Source organism: Sorex fumeus, unplaced genomic scaffold (assembly GCF_029834395.1).
Source record: "Sorex fumeus unplaced genomic scaffold, SorFum_2.1 ptg000034l, whole genome shotgun sequence".
NCBI lineage: Eukaryota > Metazoa > Chordata > Mammalia > Eulipotyphla > Soricidae > Sorex > Sorex fumeus.
This window is the reverse complement of record NW_026606091.1, coordinates 17,056,603-17,069,020: the sequence shown is the minus strand read 5'-3', so window position 1 is coordinate 17,069,020 and position 12,418 is coordinate 17,056,603. Positions and strand designations below refer to the sequence as shown.

Here is a 12,418-nt window from a genome sequence, read left to right as displayed (position 1 = left end):
GGGGTGGGGGGGAGAGGGATACTGGGATCCATGGTGATGGAAAATGGGCACTGGTGGAGGGATGGGTATTTGATCATTGTATAATTGAAACCCAAGCACAAAAATTTATAAGTCTACAACTGTACCTCATGGTGTTTCACTAATAAAAAAATAAAAAAATTAAAAAAAGAAAATTCTTTTCCTCATAAATGCATCCAAAGGTAGATCTAAAACTAAGATTTCACAGAAGAAAAACTTAGGAACTGTTCCAGTCAACATACAGATATTATTATTTGCTGAATTCTGATAATGCAAAAAATGCTGAGATGACAAAGTTACTGAATATTCATTATAAAAATACACAGAGTGTTATTTGTTGAACAAGAATCAAGCACTCTTCATGTACAATTTCTATTCCTCATAACAACTTTGCAGGCTAGATATTATGCTCCTTTTACTTGTGAAAACAATAATGTTTCAAGAGATGGTATAATATGCACAAGAAATAGTTGTAAAGGGATGAAAATAACATTAAACTTAGGTATTGCTGTATCCGTGTGCTTCTCACCTTACCACACTTCTGAAAAGGGAAAAATACATACTTGAGTTTATGTCAAGAAGTGTATTTACATATATATACATACGGTGCCACCAAAGGCAAAACAATAACAATAACAATAACAACAAAACCACCCTTATTGAGAGAAACTGCATTTCTAAGCCATGGTTGTCATTAATGTATAAATTACAGACATATATGTTTTAAAAATAATTAGGTTTGAAATGCTTTCCAAAACATTTGATTCTATGGATTCAACTCTGGAAATTTCTCATTGTGAACCTCTCTAGTGCTTAAATAGCAACCAAGAACCTAATCCTATTATTTGAGATACCAGTCTCTAAGGAAAGAGAGCAAGCAGTGTAAAAACCATTTCAACAGACCAGCAGCAGGATTATTTCCACTGCCTTGGTTTTGTTTTTACCACTGCTTTCTTCTGTGATTGTGGGACCAAGGGACTGGAAGTTGAAGTGGGGGAAAAAAAATCAGCCAAGATAGCTAAATAGAACCTGCAGAGATTTTGGAGGAATGTAAAATAAGGGGTAAAAGACTCATTTTTTTAGTTCAAAGGTCCTTCAAAAAATCTAAGAAAAACAAATCAGTTTGATTCAAAGATTTCACAAATAAAAGAAAGATTCTTTGCATAGAATAAAAGCTTTCTTCTGAAAACAAATGCCTCAGATTAGTCATTCAAAATTAAAACACAGTTCTTGTATTTCATTTTTTTTGCATTGCCAACATGTTCATATTCATGTTGAAGCTAAAGATTAAACATCCTTATATTTTTGTTGTGATTTTACTGCCAAATGCAAATATCTAAGTGTAAGTAAGTCATTACTCTCCTGCTGTTGTGGTCTGATTAATTCTCACAATATTAGCCAGCAATTCATTTTATCCCTCGGCGTCACAAGTCCAGTTGAAGGAGATAAGTGGCTGATAAAAGATCTCAGAGAACAGTTATAAATGATTCACTTTAAAAGAATAATAAAGCAGCCACTGGATAAGCACAGCTGAGTAAACCTTCCATACATTGCACAAAACTAATTTAGTTTAAAAAAACTTTGGCAAATTATAGTCAATAATCTTCACTGTCACCCTGCTGCTCACAAAACTTTTGAGAAGAAACTTAATGCTGAAATGCAAATATTTAATTAGATTTTAATGGTGAGGTTTATTTTCCCTAAATCTGGTCATCTGTCTCAATTATGTTCTCCATTTTTTACAGTTAACCAGGAATTGTCATTCCCATGGGCTTTGGGGATGTTTTCTTTTTCCTAATTCCTATTTAGCATTTGCTTTTCATAAGTGTAGATCTTGTGAAAAGGGGTTTCATTTGTTTTCTTCTCTAGAAAAAAAGAAACATAGGGTAAAAGAAATACAAGATCTTAGAGCTATGATTTTATAGCTAGTTTTCCTTCTGTTCTAACAATAGAAAATCTTCAAGTGCTAAACAACAGTCCTTTCCAGCCTTAATTCACAGGGAAATTAATATGCATTTTTATTTATTTAAAGCCTAATTAAAGCAGTTCTGTATATACTTGAAAAATTTAAAGCTATATTTCTTCCAAAAACCTTCTGTAGCTTAGCTTTTGCATTCATATGCAGCAGTTAGTGAAATATGGCTGCTCATTTCTCTTTCAGGAAAGTGAACATTAAAATCTCCATAAAATTCTTCAGAACTGTTATGGGACTTGATGTGGCTGCTGAAACTGCACTGCTGAGTGTGTAGTTCTGATTCCTCGAATTAGGGCATCATGGGGATTAAGAAAATCTATGTCAAGTGACATACATAATAAGGACCAAAATGAAGCTCTTTTCCCTTTATCTTCTATAGGTTTGAGTTCTTCCATTTACAACAGAGAAGGATTGAAACTATGCTAGGATTGAAACTCCTGACCATCATCTCCTTTCCCCTGCTAATTAGCTTTTGTTAACAGGGACCATTAAGGAAACTGGCTGCCCTAAAGCAGAAAGCATTAACTAATTACTGTGGGTTTCCAGTTAACAGCAGTTTGTAGTCTAGTTTGTTTGGTTTTACACACCGGGCAGTGCTGGGGCTTCCTCCTGCCTCTATGCTCTGGGATCACTCCTGGTTAAGGCTTCTCAGCCTCTATGCAGTGCCAGAGTTGAACCCCATGTAGGCTGCGAGTTTGTCTTTCCTACACTGACAAGTAACAGCGTCCTCCAGCATTTTCAAGGACGTGAGGTCAGAAGTTGTACATCCCCCTCAAAGATCTGTGCTCTTGCCCTGCCCGCCCTTCCACCACACCTCTGGATATGTTTATCCACCCTTGCTCCAGTATTCCCCTCACTGAAGGGCTGTTCCTCTGCTTCCTCCAGCGGTTTGTTCCTCTATAATGCCTTCCTGTTCACTTTACACATCTTTTGTTCCTTTGTACCTTTCATCTAATTTTAAATTTCTAATTCTAAAGATTCACCGGTTTGTGTGTGTGTTTTGTTTCCTGGATGGAGTCTAACAGATTAGCCTTGAATGCTTTATTTTTTTTAAATTTTAAGTCAGCTCTTACCTGGGTTGGAATTCAGCCCTAGCATTTAAAACTGTGTGTGACCTTAGAAAATCACCTAAAATGTCTGAGCTTTCATTTCTTTCTAACAAAAATGAGCATAATATCCTAGAATTAGGGCATTTTGAGGATTAAGAAAATCATCACTGTCAAGTGACATATGTAATAAGGGCCAAAATGAAGCTCTTTCCCCTTTATCTTCTATACATTTGAGTTCTTCCATTTACAACAGATAAGAGTTATGTTATTTTCTTACTGAGAACAAATTCATTTTTATCCTTCTTGACAATTTATATTGTACCATTTGTAGTTCTAAAATCATCCCTGTTAGCTCCTCCAAGATACCTTAATTCCAGGTGCAATCATCACAATAACTCCTTCAATCTTGTCAATATGTTTTTATGTTAACCATATTCTTCCTATTACTTTCTGTCAGACTTTCTTTTCAAGCTTATTTTTGCTGAGGCTCATGACATTTTCTTGAAGATATTCCAATGAAAGTATCTTTTATTCTCTCTGCGTATGGTTTCTGGAGTTTTCCTTCCTTTCTTTGTCATCATCTTCCCCCTCTTATGTTCACCCCTCAATACCCCCATCTATCCCTTGCTCCCTCGAAATTTCACAGCAAAGTAATTCCTTATCAGGTCATATATGCCTTTTATAAACACAAAGTTTATCTCTGCCTTTCACTTTTCCTTTGTGAAACTTTCAGAGTATGGTTCATAATAAGCCCTTGATAAATAACCACTGAGAGGAAATATTAATGAAATCTCCATTTATTCCAGTCATTAATCTTTTATGTTCAACCCTCTCCAAAGCCTTGACTTTTAGTTTTGAAAGCTGCTATTTCTTCACCTAGAGCAAGGAAGAATAAATTTGGGTCATATTCCCCTTTCTGTTATACTCTGCCCATTAATATTATAATATAAAAAACAAAACTTCAAAGACAGAGGAGATATAAGTTTTTCAAAGATCTAAGCCAATGTTGTTATATGTAATCCTTTTTCACTCAAAAACCACCCTGTCTTTCATTTTTTTCTGTATGGTTTATTATTTGATGAGGCACTTAGATACAGACTCTGCATACATAAAGTATATTAGTTTAGTGATGAGTAATTAGCTTTTCTATTTGTGTGTTTATATATAATGCATATATTACACATATACTTATAAAATAGTCATTTGTCCTTATCCTAAAAATATATTTAATTTTATTTACCTTGTCATCATGGTTATAAGAGCAGGCAGATACTTAAAAATGGACAATAATTTTAGTTTTTAATTGTTTTTAATTTTTATTCTGTCTGATAACTTTTCATTAGGCAAGGTCATTCTGAATTTAAAACTTCCAATTTAATGTTTCTATATCAATAGTCCAAATGAAATGTTGTAGCATCTCTTGTCCTTAGAGTTTTATCCTCATCTTCTCTTATTAAATGAAGTCGTTTCATATCATAAATCTATCAATTTTTATGTGTGACTAAACTCTATTTTTAAACTCTGGCAATGAATTTCCCAGATAATCAATTGGATATTCACTTTAATTGCTTTAACACATGAATGATATTATGGAAACCATTTGTATAAGGTGAAAACAAAGAATAGTTTAAGAATTCTTAGCTAGTAAGTGACTGAATATTAATGAAAATGCTGGCGTTTCTGATTCTGAAACTTAAAGAAAGTTCATTATGCCAAATCATTTCCCTATAGAGCAGAAGGGCAGATACTTATTGTATAATCCCATACATTAGGCATGGGACAAGATACAAACTGCTTTTGCTATATGGGAGAAGGTTGGGCCACACCCAGTGGTGCTTAGGGGTTACTCCTTGCAGTACTTGAGGAAGGATATGTATTGCTGAGAATCAAACGGGTTAGCTGCATACAATGCAAGCATCTTTAACCCTATACTGTTTCTGGCCAAGATGCAACTTATTAATGGTATTGCAATGTTCAGGTAATTCGATTTTGCCTGAGAATTTTAAAGGAAGACTTTAAAATAGAGAGAGCCAAGGTCATTTATAGCAAGAACTTGAGAACTTCAGAATACACATCAGTTTTTAGGGTCACAGAAGTTACAAGTTCAGTTCAAGGGTAGAAGACTACTCACTACCACTCAATGTGGTCACCATCCATAGTCTCTCTTCCAGTCCCAAGTTGGACCTACAGCATACACTGACACTTGTGGAATGACCAAAGATTATGGTGGATACCTCCATGACCTAGAGCGGCACACACCACTGAACTACTCACCCAGGTCCTTAGCCTGTTGCACAAGCTACTCTTACACGTTTCTTGCATGCTCACACCCCGTGATAGTCTTACCCAGATGGGCTAAGGCTTGCTTGCAGCAGTGCCCAGGGAACTTGTAGTAGTGCTGAAGATCGAACTCTGGTTCCACTATGTAAATCATGTTCTCCAGTCCTTTGAGAAATTTCCCTGGCTCAGGGAACACTGAACTTGAGATCACATCTTTTAAAAACTGAGCAAAAGTCTTCTGTATAAGATCCATGACTGTTGCGGATTAGCTTCCTAAAGTCTCTGTGCTAATGAGAAGGAAATGTCTAAGTTAATAGCTGATGGTGACATCACCTTTACTTTTGGCATACACTGGACTTGGCAATAGTTGGCAATAGTTTATTTTCGTTTCAATTTTTTTTCTGTATCTGGAGTTTATTTATTTATTTGAACTCATATAGAATGCCACTTGAAGTTTGAAATAAATATAAACACTGATCATTAAAATATACTAGATACAACAATACAAACCATCAACTCAAGTTTATAGTTTTTAAATTCTCACAAATAAATGATCCAATTCAGAGTCTGTGATCTTGCATGCAATTTAGTTGACTTTCATTTTCAAAAATTTTAAGAATTGTTACTTCCTAACCCACTGCACATTCAGAAAGCTTTGCAACAACATTACAAGTTGTTAATGACTTAGTGAAAAAAGTGTACCCTTCCCCTTTCTTTTTGTTGTTGTTGCGATTACCCAGTGTCCCCCACCCTGGTGTCAGTGTGCTTTAGGTATCTCAAACTTCGCTGTGGTGCTTAAACAGGTTCTTGCCAGGGAGCACATTCTTTATTTGTGGTGTCCATGCACATTTTTGGTTGCAGTAATCTGGGACGGGTTTGTCGAATATTTTAGTTGTGGTTTGCGTACACCTTTGGTAGTGAGGTTGTGGGGATTTCACACCTCTTTGCTGTGACATCAGGGTTTCTAAACAGCAGTACTCAGAGATGGCTTTTGACATGGATCTGGCAGTGCCTGAAACAAACTTGAGCCTTACATTTGCAAAGCAAGTACTTTTCACTGGGTTATCCCCATGGCACCCAAATAGCTTATATTTTAGTTAATTAAAATTTTCCCCCTTTACACGTTTATATAAACACTGGTGTACAAAGTTGTTCATGATGATTTGTTACAGACACTTAATATTCCAACACCGATCCCACCACCATTGCACCTTCCTTTCCCCACTATCTCCAATTTTCCCAACCACCCTTTAAGCCTGCCCTCATGTAGCTTGTATTTTAAAAATAAACATAAATAATACTTTTGTTAAAAATTACAATTCAAAGAACATGGATCATGACAGAACTTGTCCATGACCATGCTCTTAACTTACAGTTAAGTATTATGGCACTTTGGCCTGGCCTATTTTGTTGCCAGGGTAGCTTACAGCTTGCCCTGGGTCCATCCAGTCCCTCATCAGGACCCTACTTTTGGGTTGCTAGGAAGAAAGGGCAACTGAGGCTGAAGTCGAGGAAGCAGATGCTGAGGAGTGAATGTCCTTTGGTGTCAATTAACTCCCAAGTTACAAAAGCATAGCATTAACTGTCTTCTTGTGTCTATACAAAAAGGACATTGCTCTGAATTAACTATGCAAAGAAGTTAAGGAGAAGAGAAAATCAATATTTACAAGTTAACAGAGTCTAATTAGGAGATAAAGGTGATTGACCAGTTGGGGAAGCAGAGCACAAAGAAAGAGGTTACAAATAAACACAGAGGAATGGGAGTACTGTGAATGGGTGCAACCCAATAAACCTAAACTTCCTGTGGTAAGTCAGAAAAGACAAACCAGGGTTGATTCCTGAGGTCACTGTGGGAAAGCTCTGTTGTCCCCGTGTTGTTGTTGGTTCCTGAGTAAATAAAAGTAAATGGAAAAAATGCCGGAGCAAGATAGCGAGCAGTTTTCCAATCCTTTGGCCCCAGATGGCCATGATGTGGACGATCCTCACTCCTTCCACCAATCTAAGCTTACCAATGAAGATTTCAGAAAAGTTCTCATGACCCCAAGGGCTGCACCTACCTCTGCACCGCCATCACGTCATCATGAGATGCCAAGGGAGTATAATGAGGATGAGGATTCACCTGCATGGAGGAGAAAAAGGAAAAGTTATTATGCAAAGCTTCTCCAGCAAGAAGTTGAGAGAGAGCGAGAGCTAGCAGAGAAGTACTGGGACCTGGCCAAGGAATGAAAAGATCGTGTGAACAAAGATTATGAGGAAACTGAGCTGATCAGCACGACAGCAAACTACAGGGCCATGGGCCCCACTGCTGAGGCAGATAAATCAGCTGCAGAGAAAAGAAGACAGTTGATCCAGGAGTCCAAGTTCTTGGGTGGTGACATGGAACATAGTCATTTGGTGAAAGGCTTCAATTTTTCAAAAGAGAAGGAAGAACTTATGGAAAAGCCCCAGAAGGAAACCAAGAGAGAAGAGGACCCTGAAAACAAAATTGAATTTAAAACACGTTTAGGCCGCAATGTTTACCGTGTGCTCTTCAAGAGCAAAGCATATGAACAGAATGAATTAGTCCTGCCCGTCCGCATGGTCTATGTGGTAGACCTGGATGATGAGTATGCAGACAGGGACATCCCCACCACTCTTATCCGCAGCAAAGCTGATTGCCCCACCATGGAAGCACAGACCACACTGACAACAAATGACATTGTCATCAGCAAGCTCACACAGATTCTTTCCTATTTGAGGCAGGGTACCCGTAAAGCTCAAAAAGAAAGATAAAGGGAAGCTGGAAGAGAAGAAGCCTCCCGAGGCTGACATGAATATATTTGAAGACGTTGGGGACGGGACAAGGAGCGGGAAAGATACTGAGAACGGGAGCGTGATCGTGAAAGGGACAGAGACCGGGACAGAGAGTGGGAGAGGGAATGGGAACGGGAGCGAGAACGGGAGCGGGACCACAAGAGAGAGGAGGAGAAAAAGAGACACAGCTACTTCAAGGAGCCAAAAGTGGATGATGAGCCTGTTGAAGCTGACAGAGGACCTGCATCTGCCAAAGATTTGATCAAGTTCATCGGTGAAAATTTTTCTGGTTTCACTGGCTGGGAAGGCACTGAATCGCTGAAGAAGCCAGAGGACAAGAAGCAGCTTGGAGATTTCTTCAGGATGTCCAACAGTTAATGCCGAGTGCTACCCAGCCACGGTGGATGATTTGGCTGTGGACAATGATGAGGAGGCGGATTACAGCAAAATGGACCAGGGTAACAAGAAGGGGCCCTTAGGCCGATGGGACTTTGATACCCAAGAGGAATACAGTGAATATATGAACAACAAAGAGGCTTTGGCCAAAGCCGTATTCCAGTATGGCATCAAGATGTCTGAAGGGTGAAAAACCAGGCACTTTAAGGAAACCAACGACAAGGCAGAACTTGATCGCCAGTGGAAGATTAGTGCAATCATTGAGAAGAGGAAGAAGATGGAAGCTGATGCGGTTGAGGTCAAAAAACTAGAATACTGATCTCCATTAATGTACAGAAAGAAGAGTCTCTCCAAGGATGTGTGTCCCATTGCTCTTTCTTCAGTTCCCAGAAAAGTTGCAAGGTTTTTTTTTTGTGAATGTTTATAAACCTTTACTGTATAATCATTTGGCTCCATTAAAATTGGTTATCCTGGGGCCCAAGTGGTAGGGCACATGTTGTGCATGTGTGAGGCACAGGGATCAGTCCCTGGCTTCGCATTGCCTGTCTTTTCCCCCAGCAATGCTGGTTGTGGCCCTAATGAACTCTGAACACCTCCAGAAGTAGCCCTCACTGTAAATAAATAAATAATAATAATAAAAAGAAAAAAAAAGACCAATGTTACCCTACACCTGTCAAGATGGCAGACTGGATATGTAAGGGTAGGAGAGGGAACAGGATTGGTGCTGGAACATGTTATATCTAAAACCCAGCTATGAATAACTTTGTAAATCATGTTCTTTATTTTTAAAATTAATTAATTTATTTTTTATTTTCTTTTTTAGTTATTTATTTTTATTTTTTGTTACTGCAGCACCATGAGGTACAGTTATAGACTTACAAATTTTTGTGCTTGGGCTTCAGTTATACAATGATCAAGTAAAATCATGATACTTTAATAATATATATATATTTTAAACCCAATTGTTTACAAAGGACTAAATATATCTAGGTCAAAGTGCTTCACATTTTTCATTTTGATACACGTCGCCAATTAGCTTGTGTATCAAAAGAAGTGTTTATTTTACAATGCAAGATGGTGCCTGAGGTGACTGTCATCAACCCTGGATTTTTTGCAGTTTTGTTTATCTATCACTATTAGTAGGTGGAAGATAGTTTTATTTGCATTTTAAAAATTATAAGTGAGTAGTAGATTATTTGTTGTTATTATTATTTTTTAAAGAATATGCCACAGTGATGGAAACAAGGGTGAGAACATCTAGGAATGCTTGAACACTGGCACTCAAAAGTGATTTAGATCAAATCATTTCTACGAACACCACTTGCATTAAGAAGTTCAGGGGAAAAGCACTAGAGAAATGCTATTAATCTTCTATATGTAGGGTATATACATTACACGGTGGGATGCTTATAGTAGAAATGAATGCCCTGCAGATCAAGGAAATAACCTCTTTAAGTTTCTGTGGACAATTGTAACAAAATGTTCAATCTAGAGGAATTATTGCCCATTGGAGGTCACTTCTTCAACCAAGGGGAAATTCTTTTTCCAATTACATATTTCACAACCAGGTTGTATATTAAGCTTTTGTTCATTTTGAAAAAAAAAGGAAAAAATTTATCATTCCAGATATTCTCCTGTCTCAGTTATCATTAATCAGACCCATCAAATTAGCTAACAGAGTTACAGTAGGGTACAGACAGTTCTCTGGCTAAAGGTCAAAGGGTCTTGAGAACTAGAATAATCAAAAAGAGCCATTGAAGGTCTTAACAATGTCATACATTGTACCTTCTTCCCAATGATAAGAAATTTAAAAATAATTATTTGTTTTAAAATATATTTTATATTTTTAATATCAAATTGATGCATGCTTATTTATAAAAATGTAAATGATAAGGCACTACATGTAGTAAAAAGGTCAGTTTCTATAGGTCACCCTGAGATTGAATGATTCTGAATACACTTTCTCAGGTTTTTTTCTATCCGTATACCAGAATCATTACTTCTTAATTTTTTATAAATTTGGGCTCATATTGTTATGCAATTTGCTTTTTTCTCCTATTCATACATCTTGCACATTTTAATCATCATAATATACATAGATCAGTTCCATTTGAACAGCTTTAACACATACTACTAGAAGGATATATCCTAGTTCATTTACCCATTTCCCTATTGATTTGGATTGACTTTTTCATTCTTGGAAACTGCTTATTACTGCTCACATAAAATTTCCCATCTGATAGATATCATATAGGATAAATTCTAAGACAAACATTGCTAAATCAAAGGGCAATTTCTATTTTACTTATTGATAGATAATTATCAATTTGACCATACTTTTTTCTAGGAAAGGTTATTTCAGATTATACTCCCAGTAATGTATCTACATCTGTAATATCTTAATTTTTTAAAAAAATCAGAACATTTCTTTGATTACATGAAACCACAGGTCATCACAACTTTCAGCTTTGGAAATACTTTATGTCTGTACCAATCTTCCTTGTCGAGGAATCAAACAGACTTAAAGGTGACACAAAAAAAGTTATAAGTGAGAGATCCATCTGACTTCCAGGAAGATTTTGATACATTAAGTGATAAGACGTCATCTGTATTGAATAAGAAGTGCATAGAAATAAGGCTAGAGATGTAGGTCAGTGGCCGAGCACTTGCCTTGTGTATGTGGGGCCTTGACTTCAACTGTTGATGCTGCCAAAAAAGAAAAGAAAAATAGTAAGGTGAATATTTGTTCAGTATTCAAAATGATGCATATTTTACTTATTTTTTTCCTCATAGCAACCCTACAACATACTACACTTGGGTTCATCATCTTTGTTCTTAATTTTCAAGGGAAACCTATGCATAAATTTACCAAAATTCATATTTTTATTTTAAAAAAAGTTTTTTTATTAGTGAAACACCATGAGGTACCGTCATAGACTTACAAGTTATTGTGCTTGGGTTTCAGTTATGCAATGATTGAGTACCCATCCCACCACAGGTGCCCATTCTCCACCCCCACCAATCCCAGTATCCCTTCCCACCCTCCCATCCCCCATCCCACCCTGCCTCTGTGTCAGGGCACTCCCTTTTGTTATATCTCTCCTTTTGGGTGGTCAAAATTCATATTTTTAAATCTCAACGGACACTTTGTGGTTACAAATAAAAAAAATTACAACCAAAACTGCAGTCTTTATGCAGATTGCTTAAAAGCTTGTTTTATTGTTTCCACAGACCAAGTTTTTAGAAAAGAAACTGCTCAATAAAACAAGGGATTGCATATTGTTAGATTTTCTTAAAAGAATTATGTTGGACTGGAGACATAAGCTCAATGGACTGGAATGCATGTTTGCATGCAAAAAGCCCTAGTTGGATCCCCAGCACTGAATGGTCTCTTGAGTACATCTAGGAGTAGAGTAACCCCCAGCACTGCCAGGTGAGACCCGCCAAATAAACAAAGAATTAATTGTACCAAGGACACTGATTCTTGTTGTTTATGAGTGGGAGTTCCAAAATAGATTTTAAAATCAGAAAGCACAGAGTACAGATCCTGAATCAACTTCTCTCTGTTTAAATCTCAGCTTCCTTGTGTTTGAAAACCATTGATATTATTTATTTTTAAGAATTATGTAAATTCAGTGAGACTATATAATATATAAGGGATTTAGTAGAGTGTATGCCACAAAACAATCATTAAATATGTGATAATTTAGGAGCCTATATAGAAAGCTACAGCTCTGGAAAAGATCTTTTTCATTTTAATAATAATGACGCTTATTTAGTTTCTGGTGTGATGAATTATCTATGCTCTTTTCAACAAGATCTTAGAAATTGCCTTACCACAAAGAGGTAAGGCCTGACTACAATGTGCCTTTGTATTCAGCATTCTTGCATGCTGCTTCTCCCAAGC

At 36.9% G+C, this 12,418-nt stretch overlaps 1 pseudogene; it reads left to right on the top strand.

The window, feature by feature from the left end:
• The first annotated feature begins 7,236 nt into the window (after window positions 1–7,236).
• LOC130026469 (protein Red-like) lies at window positions 7,237–8,868 on the top strand (annotated as a pseudogene).
• The last annotated feature ends 3,550 nt before the right edge of the window (window positions 8,869–12,418 follow it).